The following is a 14292-nucleotide window of genomic DNA, read 5'->3' as shown; positions in this document are numbered from 1 at the left end:
CTGCCATTCTTACAAGTTGTCCTGCCACCCTGGGGTTCATCGAACCATGGAGCTCCTCCGTCGCCGCTTTTGGTGGCCCATGGCCCAAGCGCATGTTAGGGAATTTGTACAGGCATGTTCCACCTGTGCCAGGGGCAAGACATCCTATCAACCTCCCGCTGGACTCCTGCAGCCACTCCAGACTCCCAGTCGTCCATGGTCAAATATTGGTCTGGACTTTGTTACGGGACTTCCTCCATCCCAGGGTAACACAGTCATCCTCACAGTCGTGGATCGGTTCTCCAAGGCAGCAAACTTTGTGCATCTGCAGAAGATACCATCAGCGCAGGAGACCACCAACCTTCTAGTCTTCCATGTGGTTTGGCTGCATGGCATCCCCCAGGACATCGTGTCTGACCTAGGGCCCCAGTTCACTTTGCAAGTATGGCGGAGCTTCTGTGCTGCTCTTGGGGCCTTGGACAGCCTGTTGTACGGGTTCCATCCCCAGACCAACGGGCAGGCAGAGCGGGTGAACCAAGACCCCAAGACCACCCTCAGGTGTGTTTCAGCCTCACACTCGATGGACTGGAGCCTTCATCTTCCCTGGGTGGAGTACACCTATAATTCCCAAGTATCCTCAGCCACTGGACTTTCTCCCTTTGAAGCCTTCCTAGGCTACCAACTTCCTCTATTTTCTACCCAGGAAGCAGATATGTCCATTCCCCCTGTCCAGCTCCACTCAGGAGGTGCTGTCGGGTTGGAAAGACTGCCTGTTCTGCCCTGCTGAAGACCAGGACCCGGACGCAGAGCCAGTTGAGCGGCACTGGAGCCCCTGTCCCCGAATATCAGCCTGGGCAGGAGGTGTGGCTTTCGTCACGGGACATTCCCCTCCAAATGGACTCTCCCCAACTATCTCCCAGATACATCGGTCCCTTCGTTGTCGACCGCGTGGTCAATCCGGCAGCCGTCCAACTCCAGCTTGTCAGGATCTGGCCCTTTAGGGCCACTTGTTATTAGTTTGCCTTGTGTCCTCGTCTGTATTCTCTGCCTTCGGTTGTGTTATCCATGTCTCGTCAGGTTTATGTTATCATTAGTTTTTGTTTCTGTTATCCTGGTATTTGTCATTCATGTTCACTTAGTCACTTCAGTCCTAGTTTGTTTCTGTTCATTTATGCTTTGGTCTACAGTTTGGTTTATCACATTTTGGTATTTTGCTTTTGTCACAGGTATTGGTCATTATTTATCTCTGATTATGTTCCATTCATTATTTATCCGTTAAGTCCTTTTATTTGTTTCTTATAGTCACTGGCTGTTGTCATTCTGTTCATTATTTAGTCTTAGTTTATGCTGTCATCTCACCAGTTTATTGCATTCATGTTTATTTTTTGATACATCTCACTCCGGTTATAGTTTTAAGATAATTGATTTCTTTGTTTACTGCCATCTTCTTAGTTCTGTCAGGTCTGGTTTATATATGATTCTGTTTTAGCTCTGTTCATTGTTCTATGTTTCTTTCAAGCCCGCCAAATATGTTCCCACTCCATATCAGTGTACCAGCCATTGTGTTTTTGTCTCACACTTTGTTTCTGTCTGTTTTGTATTTTCACTCACTCCCACTCTTGCACTTGCTCATGTGTCTTTGTTACTTTCATCACTCCACTGTTTTTTCCTGCCTTCACTCTCTTGCACTTACCTTTGTCTTCCCTGGTCATGCCCCCTTCCAGAACCTTCACTGACACCTGTGTCTTGTTGCACTAATTGCATCACCAGTTATTTAAGCCCTCACAGTCCCTTGCTCGATTGTTGAATGATTTCACTTTCCAGCACTCACGACCTTGCCTTGTTTTGCCCTGAATTCAGCCTGCCGGTATTTGACCTTGTTTTGTCCGTGACCACGATTTTGTCTCTGCCTTTGATTGCCACCACGCCCTGTATTTTGGCCTTTGCCTGTTTTCTCGACCAAGCCTGACTGTACCTTTGCCTTGCTACTGGACCTGGATAGTCGATGGTCATCCAGCCTGGACCATCTAGAAGATCCTGGACGTTCATCATCGGGGACGGGGTTTCCAGTATCTGGTGGACTAGGAGGGATATGGCCCTGAAGAACGCTCTTGGTTCAAATTTGGTCTAAAATGCATTATTTTCAATGAGACATGTTGCTTTTTACGATACGATACGATACGATACACTTTATTGTCCCCTCAGGGAAATTCATCTTGGACTCATGCTAGGTGCCTTACAAGAAAAGAGAAAACAAACAATACAGATAAAAACACAACCACATCCATAACCAATAACATGACAGGAGTCATTTTAGATGCGTCAGAAGCGTTGTGTCAAAGCCGAGCTAAACCGACGCTTCTGGAGATGTCAGGATGGTGGGGATGTCGGGTCCTGTATTAGAGTGGTTTAGCTCCTACCTGGTTGGTAGAACTTTTAGTGTGTCTGTTGATAATGTGATGTCTGAGTCTGTTGACCTTTTGTGGGGTGTGCCGCAGGGCTCGGTTCTGGGACCTATTTTATTTCTTTTGTATATCATCCCTCTCGGCAAGTTGATCCAGCAGTTTTGTGACGTATCCTATCATCTCTATGCTGATGACCTGCAGCTGTACTGCTCCTTTAAAACAACTGAGACCCAGAAACTCAATTCTTTTAACCAATTGTCTCACCAAAGTTAAGGAATGGCTCAGTGAAAACAGCTTGCAGCTGAACTCTGATAAGACTGAAACATTGATTGTTGCTCTGGAGAGTGCTGTGCCTGCTATCAGGCTGCACCTTGGTGAACTGAATAGTTCAGTTAAGGGCAGCCTGCGCAATCTTGGCATTATCTTGGATAAAGGGATGTCTCTGGAACATCATACGAAACAGTTAGTTAGGAATTGTTTTTTCCAGATCCGGAATATCTCTAAACTTCGAAAAATGGTGTCTTTGAAGAGTTAGAGATGATGTACATGCTTTTTATATCTTCGCGACTGGATTACTGTAACAGCCTGTTCACGTGTCTTAATAAGAAAGAACTGGCTCGTTTGCAGGTTGTGCAAAACTCCGCTGCACGGCTTCTGACCTGCACCCACAGGAGAGCCCATATTAGCCCACTACTCAAGTCCCTGCATTGGCTCCCTGTCTCGTTAGGACAAATTATAAATCCTGGTGCTTACATTTAGAGCTCTGCATGGGCAGGCTCCGGAATACATCAAGGAACTGATCCAACCGTATGTGTCCACCAGGGGCCTGAGGTCCTCCAACCTGAACCTGCTGATGGTTCCCGTACCTGTTTTAAAACTCGAGGGGGACAGATCTTTAAGCCGTGGTGCCGCGCCTTTGGAATGAGCTTCCTGTTCCCTTCGCTCGATAGACTCTGTCGATGTTTTTAAAAGCAACTCTTAAGACTCACCTTTTTAAAATTGCATTTTAGCTTGATTTTCTTTTAAATGTTTGTATGTGTTATTTTGTATTTATTGATTTTATCATGTGAAGCACTTTGTGACCCTGGTCTGTGAAAAGTGCTATATAAATAAAGTTTACTTACTTACTTACTTCTGACGGGAGCACGCATTGTTGCTTGTCACCAGGCTGACGCAGTCAGTTTTCTGATTACTGTTAAAAAAAAGTTTAGAACACTTGTAATTAAAATAGCTAAATAAATCAATAAATGGTTCTTTAGAAACCTTTCATCTGTAAATTAAAACCACCTGTTATTTCAGATTAGATAATTTCTTGTTTAACATAAGGAACCTCGGACATTTATTTTTAGACAAAATAACATAATAAAAAACATAAAAAATAAGTTATTTAAAGTTGAGCTTTTGTGGTGTCTGAAAAAAGCTGTAGCTTTATTTGGTAAAAATAAAAAGGACTGAACCATTTAGAAATTAAAGCGTTCACTCAGATCAACTGTGCTAAAAGGCTATGCTAACGTAGCCGATCATTAAACCACAGTAGTTCAGTAAATGTCACGTTTTATTTTTACATTATTTCTCCACCTCGATAAAGCTGCAGAACTAAACTCTGTTGGTCAACTGGGACTTTGCATATATCCAAAAGTGGGAGATTTCGAACTGAGTGGGTTTGCTCCATCACCCCAGCTGCCTGCCTCACTCTGCCCAGTGATAATGCCTGAAGGCCGGCTTCTCCATGCGGTCCTCCCTCGGTCGGCGTCACTCCGAAAAGTAGCTGAAAAAAGCTTCTCCCAGCAGGGTGATGGGAGAATCGTTCTACTGCTGTTTTTTAAAGCTTTTTTGTGGTTCAGGCGACCCAAATTCAAGATGGAGATCGCTGAACTTTTTTCAGATTGTGGAAACAGCCAGAGTGTGACGTGGCAATCTCCACCCCCTTGCCACTTCTGAAGCGACGCGTCCGACGTCATGCGTCGGATGCGTTAAAAACGCATCTTGACGGATTGGAAAGCGTTGACGGATTGGCCTAAAGTATGCAGTGTGAAAGGCCCATTAGAGCGTTCCTACGCAGTGATAATTCTGAGCTCCCACGCTCTTATGATTGCACGTTGTAATTTTTCCTGCAGCCTGTCTGAGTTTTCAAGCTCAGCATTTCTTGTTGTCATTTTTATAGCTTCAGCTCGTTTCAACACTCTGGACTCAGCTAAGATAAAGTGTCACTTTATTTGACTGTGAATTAGAGTTGATCTACTTTTGGAACTGACTCGGTTTGTGTGCTCAGTAATTCACTCACCTGTGCATCTACTCCAGACTCTGTGTCGACAGCTTGTAGGCGGCCACCTGGCTTCTGGATTACATCACTTGGGTTCAACGCCACCTGGACTGCAGGTTCCCTGATTCCACCGCTGAGCGGGACCTGTCTCCACCTTACAAGGCTGCCTCTTCATCCACATTCATAACGTTCCATTGTAAATAAACCAGTGTTCTGATCCACTCCATTTCATTTCTGCTCCCAGCTTTTGGGTTCGCCGTTCCACTCCAGCACGAAACATAAAAAAAAAAAAAAGTTAAACCCCAAGGAATCTGAATATAAAAGAAGTTAAACATCAAGGAATCTGAATATAAATGGTATTAAATATACACTAAAGAATCTGAATCTAAAGGAAGTTACAAAAAGCTGAATATAAAATATTTTCAACACCAAAGAAGCTGAACATAAAAGACGTTAAACACCAAAAGATGCTGAATATAAAAGATGTTGAAATAAAAGATGTTGAACACCAAAGAATCTGAATATAAAAGATGTTGAACACAGAATGAAGCTGAATTTAAAATATGTCAAACACCAAATAATCTGAATAATAAAAATGATGAACACCAAAAAATCTGAAGATAAAAGAAGTTAAACACCAAAGAATCTGAATATAAAAGATTTTCAACACCAAAGAAGCTGAATGTAAAAAAAAAAATTCAACACCAAAGAAGCTGAATATAAAATATGTTAAACACAGAATGAAGATGTTGAAAAGATGTTGAACACCAAAGAATCTGAATATAAAAGAAGTTTAACACCAAATAATCTGAATATAAAAGATGTTAAACACCAAAGAATCTGAATATAAAAGATGATAACACAGAATGAAGCTGAATATAAAAGAAGTTAAACACCAAGGAAGCTGAATGTAAAAAAAAACTTCAACACCAAAGCAGCTGAATATAAAAGATGTTAAACACAGAATGAAGCTGAATATAAAAGAAGTTAAACACCAAAGACATGGGTTAAAGTTCTCCATCACCACAACAATTTGTTTCGGTCAAACCACATCTAAACTGTGTTTTTACACCAGAAAAAAATAAAATACAGTAAACTGCACATTTGTGTCTTTTTTCATGAAAATATCTTATTAAATATAGCATATTACACTTTAGTCAGGCCTTTAAAATACTTTTGTGGACTTTTGCTGTAATATGTTGTCAGTGGTTGATAGTATTGCTGTAGGCATCTAAAAAATGCTCATAATCGGGTAAAACCTGATGGAAAATCTCTTTGTGGCGTGTCGGTGATGTATGTATGTAAAAAAATAAAACAAAACACTACTCCAGGTATGTTTTGTCAAGAATATAACATAACATTATGCTCAAACATTGATGTTGCATGATAAAGGCCTTTAAATAATAACTCACTTCAAGAAATAATGGCTAAACTCACATGTAAGTAAAAAAAAAAAAAAAAAAAAAAAAAAAAGATTAATCGATTACTAAAATAATCGTTAGTTGCAGCCCTAGTTTGTTTTACGAGTGAGAGCATTTTACCGATTAAATGTGAATAACCCAATTTTGAGTTTCTTAGTGCGCATGTGTTTTCAAAACAGGTGACAGTGTTACTTTGTGCACAGCAGAACAACGTTGTCCGTTGCTTTAGGCCCTAATTTTGTATTTATTGACTGTACAGCCAGTGACACAGCACTCATTTGGTGCATTCACCGGATTAGTACAAATCAAAATACTACAGAAGACAAAGAATTTTTACTTGACAGTTTGAAGTGAATTTTCTTTGTTTCAGAGGGCTTACTCATTAAAATTCACCAGAATGTACAAAATTTGACTTGCTCTTTTAAAAAATTTCTGTGGGAGATCCCCCAGACCCCCCATAGTTTGAAGAGAGTTTTCTTTGTTTCAGAGGGCTTCATACCCATTAAAATTCACCAGAATATACAAAATTTGACTTGCTCTTTTAAACATTTCTGGGGGAGATTCCCCAGACCTGCCAGAATCAATACTGTGTTTTTATTTAACAGTTTGAAGTGAGTTTTATTTGTTTCACAGGGCTTCATACCCATTAAAACTCTCCAGAATATACAAAATTTGACTTGCTCTTTTAAACATTTCTGGGGGAGATTCCCCAGACCTGCCAGAATCAATACTGTGTTTTTATTTAACAGTTTGAAGTGAGTTTTATTTGTTTCAGAAGGCTTCATACCCATTAAAATTCACCAGAATGTACAAAATTTGACTTGCTCTTTTAAAAATTTCTGGGGGAGATCCCCCAGACCCGCCAGAAATCAGTACTGTGTTTTTATTTAACAGTTTGAAGTGAGTTTTATTTGTTTCAGTAGGCTTCATACCCATTAAAATTCACCAGAATATACCAAATTTGACTTGCTCTTTTAAAATATTTCTGTGGGAGATCCCCCAGACCCCCCATAGTTTGAAGAGAGTTTTCTTTGTTTCAGAGGGCTTCATACCCATTAAAATTCACCAGAATATACCAAATTTGACTTGCTCTTTTAACAATTTCTGGGGGGGGATCTCCCAAACCTGCCAGAATCAATACTGTGTTTTTATTTAACAGTTTGAAGTGAGTTTTATTTGTTTCACAGGGCTTCATACCCATTAAAACTCTCCAGAATACACAAAATTTGACTTGCTCTTTTAAAAAATTTCTGGGGGAGATCCCTCAGATCCGCCAGAATCAATACTGTGTTTTTACTTCACAGATTGAAGTGAGTTTTATTTGTTTCAGAGGGCTTCATACCTGTTAAAATTCACCAGAATACACAAAATTTGACTTGGTCTTTTAAAAATGTTCTGTGGGGGGCCCCCCCCAGACCCCCAGAATCAAGTCTACACCCCGCCCCCCACCACCCTTTTATGTACCTTTTATGTTCAAGTTTTGCATTCTTTTTATGCTTTTTCTGTCTCTCCTTAGAGGCTATTTAGAATAGATTTGTATGCTGTATAATGTGTTTATTGTGTTTATTGAGAATTTTATTGCACACCACATTTTAGGGAATTGCTGGCGTTGATTTTTGCCAGGAAAAAATTTCAGTCAGATGAAAATTTATTGCTTTAACCCATGACCAAAGAAGCTGAATATAAAGCCGTTAAACTCCAAAAGAAGCTGAATGTAAAAGATTTTCAACACCAAAGAGGCTGAATATAAAAGATGATAAACACAGAAAGTAGCTGAATGTAAATGAAGTTAAACACCAAAGAATCTGAATAAAAAAAATTTTAAAAAAACATCTTAATCATACATACAGTACGTCAGAATCTAAAATGAAAGCCTCTCACTTCTGCATTTGGCGTTTACAACTGCTATGACCCGTTTGTCAGAACCTTAAACACTTTTTCAAAACTGTTAACGCACATCACATCTGAAACACAATTTCCCAAACAGGTAATTTCATGCTCAAATTCACGCAGTGTTAATCAACACAGACACACACTTCCAAAATACAATAATACACTAACACAGTTCACCAAATCTACCAAAGCACTGACGCACGTTGTCTTCCAACAGAAACATGTAGTCAGTCACAGCACAGTGTCATAAAACACAGACAACTGATGGAATAACACAAACTGAATCACTTTGCATGTATCAAATCTACTTTTTTCCTTTTTCTTTTACAATCAACAGATTATTATATTGATTATACATCTAAATTAATGTTTGTGATGATCTTCATTTTTCATTTGTTGGACATGAATTTTGTTCCTCTTTTTGTACAACACTCAGCACAAAAAAGCGACCCATGTCAGAGCAGCTTTGCAGAATGTTTATGAAAGAAGAAGAGAGTAAATGACAGGATTTGCAGTAAACACTTTACTGTATTGCTAATGAAAATGACTTACAGTACAGTAAAGAGGAAAGAAAATCAACATTTAGCTGTTTTTGCTGGATTGTCAAATACACAAAAAGAAAAAGGAACAGAAGAAATCACTGTAAAAGAGGAAGAAAAAAGCTAATCTGCTCAGTCGTCAGCACTGGGCCACATATTTTCATCGACATCACACCTGATGTCTTCTCTGGCCAGGCATCTTGCGAAGTATCTTTTTGTATGCCTTATCCAGCCCTGAGCTCCACCACACATTCTAACTCTACCTCTACCTCTACCTCTAGGCATTTTTCTCACTTGTTTTTGCAAGACCTCCACCTTGTCCCTTGTCTTGTCTTTTGTTCTTTTCCCTCACAAGATCCGCCTATAAATATAGGTGATGTGATTGGGGAAAAAAGCCCAGCACCTGAGCTGGGTGAGATGGGAATCAGCTGTGATCAATGTAATCTTCAATCTGTTAGTTTTGAACATGAGGTTTTCTGTTTTGACAAACCGTGTGAAAGCAATTGAAAATTCACCAGTTAACACCTACTGTTTTGGTCATGATTGAGCTTGTGTGTAAGGAGTTGAAACTAATTTTAAACGTGTAAAATGTTTGTATTTTGTGTCAAAAGAAGAATTGTGTTAATTGTGCAGCCCACACAGGCTGATGTTGTGGTAACTTTTGAAAAGGCGTTAAAGGTATTGAACAACGAGTCATAGCGGTTGTAAAAAACTGTAAATCACCTTATGCCAGTTGCTGGTATAGATGCCTCCTAAAGGGAAGGACAGGTGATACTGTAATTGTTTTATTTCATGTCATAACTAAAACACACCCATGACTAAATACAAGCCGTTTGTTGTGTGCACCCTTTCTGGCACTTAGATTACACACTGTGTAAATGGCAAACTGACCTTCCACCTGTACCATAAATGTTCAGGATGGGGCACAAAAAGTTTACTTCAAGCAAATGTTCTTTTTGATTTTTGATAGAGAAAGAGAGATTTTTCCATTATTTTCCCATGTCTGTGTTCATGCTATAAATCATGTTTACGCAAACAAATGTTTGTCCCACTTTGTCTGTACGCAAGCATAAAAGCGTGCGTGCGTGTGTGTGTGTGTGTATGTGTGTGTGCGTGCTATCTTATGCTATGATAATGGTATGGTTTGATAGATCTATCCATCTAATCTTTCTTCATAGATGGATGCCTGGATAGAAAGCTATCTCTCCCTGTATGTGTGTCACTGCCAGGTGTCATATCAATAGGTTAATAGCTGCGGTGTTGGATTCAGTAACTCTCTGATTAGTTGACAGTTCACTAATCCACACACCATCCTGAGTTATTGGCCCGGTCCATTGATTTCTAGCCTGCCAGCCGAGCCGGGAGGAACCAAGGGTCATCCCAGAGCTCGTCTCTATTGATTGGCCCTCAATTTAACCCCCACATCAAACCAAACCATAGACCTGCGGCACGGTGTCTTATTTTACCATCTTTCCCTGCATGAGAAACATTTTATATAAAAATAAAAAATTGTAATTATTTGACCTTAATGTAGCTTATGTGAGGACAGCAGCAAACATTTCGGTAAAAATGTAACTTCCAATCCTGTTTGGACCTCTCTATCTCTACACTTTTGTGTTTCAGGAACAAGTGACTTTATCTTCATCTGGGAAACTAAATTCCACATCAGGATATGTTTTTTTGCTTGTTTGCCTTTTGGGTTTTTTGTGGGTGTAAGAATCTATCACAACTGATTTGCATTTTCTTGGCATTTATTTTGCCTGGGCCTTCAAACAGAACTTTGTCTTTTGTGTTTCCTGCTTCTGTTTCCTTCTCCTGTTCAACAGTTTCTGAATCCATGAAATGATTATTGTGCACCTCTTCTTATGGCCATTTTTTGCTTTAAAATGTCTTAAACAGCATCCACGGTTCACTCTCCTCTTCCTTCAGTAATCTTTTTTGTGGAACTGGGTTTTTTTCCACATCACACTTGTATTGCAGTGGTTGCGCTGTCTGAAGGTTCAATAACTGGAAGTAGCCCCATCTCAGTGGGTGGGAAAACCTACAGTAGCAGACTGGCTCCTTCCCATGATGTCAGATGTCACCCCTGCCTATGAGTACATCACCAAGCTTAGACTCGAGCATCCTCTGGGCGTTTGGTTTGTTGTTTCAGTCCGGTTGGACATGCCTGAAAGACCTCCCTAGGGACATGGCCAGGGGACATCCTCACCAGATGTCCAAGCCACCTCCGTTGGCTCCTTTTGATGCGAAGAAGCACAAAAGGGAAGACTCGATTTTACCAGTCGGTTTATGTTCCTGTCCTTATCTGTGGTCATGAACTAATGTCCAAAAGAACAAGGTTGTGGATACAAGTGGCGGAAATCAGATTTCTCCATCTGGTACCTGGGCTTATGGGTGTCAGAGTCCATGATGTGGCACCTGGGCAGTAGATCAGGTAGGGGACCTTATGTTCCCCATGGCTGCTACAGTAGCCATGAAAGCCCAATAAGAACCATGAACATGAGACAGCTAATGGTGCTCTGGTGAAACAAGAACTCCTCAACAGCGGATCAGTTAGAAGAGGTGATGGCTTTGTCACCCAATGACTGTGAAGGCTGATGAAGGCTGCAGCAGGTCATCAGACGTAGATTGTGTGGGATTTCCCAGCCATCAGACCAGGCTAAGGACTTGTCAAGGGCCGTGTGTTTGTCGGCATGCAGCGACCAAGTGGCAACATTTGAGCTCACATTTTGACCCCAACCAGGAACCGCAGTTCCTCCAAGACAGAGCACATTCCTATAGAATTCCATTTTAAAATGTCCAACTTTAGAGCAGAAATAAACATGTTTATGGTCTTGTACAAAAAAACAGTTTTCATCTCTATAGATAGTTTCCTCCTTCATGACAACTGTACGGGGATGGTTTTTTTTCTAACTTCTTACTTTAAGTTGTTGTAATTAATAAAATTCTGTATAATTATGGGTGTGGTTACGTTGAGTGACAGCGGCTGTGTCCATCGATGGCTTCGCTTGTAGTCTCTGAGTTAAAGGCAGCCACTCATTTTGGGTCTGTTTGGAGTATTTTATTACAAACACCTGGAATAATACAGAATAAAATGCGCTAATGGATCATCTAAGATGTCCCTGCAATATTGACACTGAGTGGAACTTTGTCTTATTTAATATTGTATGTGAACGATGTTAGCACTTTGAGCAGGTAGGTCCACTTAATGCACAATTACTGAGGAAATATGCGCCTAATAACTTTTTCTGTCCACACCAAAGCAAATCATTATGACAACCACCTTGCACTCCCCAGAAATATGAATTAATAAACAATCAAACCGAGGTTAACTGTTAACTTGTGCTTTGGACTCAGGAGTGGGATGTGTTCAGGCTTTTTCTGTCGCACACGCAGCCAGCCAAGCTCCACCTCTTTATGCATTTATGAGTTAATCATGAATAAGTGTGGGTGGGGCTCTCAACATGAAACAAAAGCAGAGTTTCAACAGTGCCTGATGAAAGAACTCCCCACAAAGTACTCCATCACAGCTCCTAAGCATTTGGAGGAGCTTATAACAACAGCCTGCCAAGAAACACTCAAGACACCAGAAGAGGAAGCACCAAGATTGGTTTGATGAAAATGACCAGGTCCTCCAACAGCTCATCACCCAAAAGTGAAAAGCTTTCCTCAGCTCCCAGAAAGATCCAACCTTACAAGAGAAAAAGCCTTTACTACATCAAAGCAAAGCAACTCTGCAAAGTGAAGCTCACAAACAGAAAAATCAGTGTTGGATCAACAAGGCTGCTGAAATTCAAGTCCTTGTTGGGAAAGTGTAGTGACACGGACCCACAACAGGGGGCGCAAATGAACGGTCAATAGATGAGCCAAAATATAACAATTTAATGTTGTGAATGTGCACAACGAACATACAGACAATCTCAGAATATCATAACAGTCAATACACAAAGGTGACGTGTGGGCAGGCTCGAGGATAGAAGACGTCTGTCCTAAGAAGAGCCGGAACCACACGATTTCCGCCGCCCCAGAACCTGGTGAATACTGGAGCCGCCAAGTCCCGAATTCCCAGGTGATCACCGTCCCCGACTGTCGGATCTGGTACTGCTGGCGAAGAACAAAGACAGTCAAGTGTGGGTGTGTGTACACCCAGTAACAACAACGGTGGGAATGCCACCTCCACCTCTCACTCAGAATGCTGAGGTATTTACAGTGATCCCTCAGAGGAAAAGAGTGCCGTCCTGCACTCACTCAGCCTCCACAAGAAGAGGGACCAGTACTCCTGCAAACACTCACAATATACAGCTTATTAGAAACACAAATGGCTGAGGATATTACCTCCAATGAAGTATGATATCTCGGCAACGAGGTGGAGATGACGTCTGGTCTTTATGGAGTGAGATGATGTTGAGTAGATGGGTGACAGCTGTCAAGAGGTAATGAGCGACAGCTGTCACCCCCGGCTGTGTCCATGGCGGCAGCGCCCTCTCACGCCTGAAGCCCGCACTTCAGGCAGGGCGCCCTCTGGTGGTGGGCCAGCAGTACCTCCTCTTCTGGCGGCCCACACAACAGGACCCCCCCCTCAACCAGGTTTGTCGGGGTGTCGGCGGTAGAAGTCGGCCAGGAGGGCCGGATCCAGGATGAAGCTCCTCTTCACCCAGGAGCGTTCTTCGGGTCCATACCCCTCCCAGTCCACCAAGTACTGGAACCCCCGACCCATCCGACGGACGTCCAGGAGCCGGCGCACCGTCCAAGCCGGCCCCCCGTCGATGATCCGAGCAGGAGGGGGCGCTGGTCCGGGAGCACAGAGGGGTGAGGTGTGATGAGGTTTGATACGTGACACGTGGAAAACCGGATGGATCCGCAGTGAAGCCAGGAGTTGGAGCTTCAGGACTGAGGACTTTGAGGATCTTGAAGGGGCCAATGTACCTGTCCTGGAGTTTCGGGGAGTCCACCTGGAGGGGGATGTCCTTCGTGGAAAGCCACACCTCCTGCCCGGGCTGGTAAGCAGGGGCCGGGGATTGCCGGCGGTCTGCATGGGTCTTCGCCCTCGTCCGGGCCTTCAACAAGGCAGAGTGGGCGGAGCGCCACACCCGACAGCACTTCCGCAGGTGGGCCTGGACCGAGGGCACACCGACCTCTCCCTCCACCACGGGAAAAAACGGGGGCTGATACACCAAACACACCTCAAATGGAGAGAGGCCGGTGGCCGAAGACACCTGGCTGTTATGCGCATACTCTATCCAGGCCAGATGGTTACTCCAGGCCGTCGGGTGCGCGGATGTGACACAGCGGAGGGTCTGTTCCAGGTCCTGGTTGACCCGCTCTGCCTGTCCGTTCGTCTGTGGATGGTACCCGGACGAGAGGCTCACGGTGGCCCCCAGTTCCCTGCAGAAGCTCCTCCAGACGTGTGAGGAGAACTGGGGACCACGATCTGAGACGATGTCGGAGGGTATCCCATGCAGATGGACAACGTGGTGGACCAGGAGGTCTGCTGTCTCCTGGGCTGTTGGGAGCTTCGGGAGGGCCACGAAGTGGGCCGCCTTGGAGAAACGGTCCACTATCGTGAAGATGGTGCTGTTGCCCTGGGACGGCGGGAGGCCCGTGACGAAATCCAGGCCGATGTGGGACCAGGGGCGATGAGGCACCGGCAGCGGCTGGAGGAGTCCTTGGGCCTTTGTGTGTACTGCCTTGCCCCTGGCACAGGTGGTGCAGGCCTGGATATATTCCCGGACGTCTGCCTCCATAGACCCCCACCAGAAGCGCTGCCGGACAACTGCCACGGTCCTTCGCAC

The sequence above is a fragment of the Thalassophryne amazonica genome, chromosome 20 (assembly GCF_902500255.1).
Source record: "Thalassophryne amazonica chromosome 20, fThaAma1.1, whole genome shotgun sequence".
NCBI classification, from domain to species: Eukaryota; Metazoa; Chordata; class Actinopteri; order Batrachoidiformes; family Batrachoididae; genus Thalassophryne; species Thalassophryne amazonica.
This window is presented reverse-complemented; position numbering follows the sequence as displayed.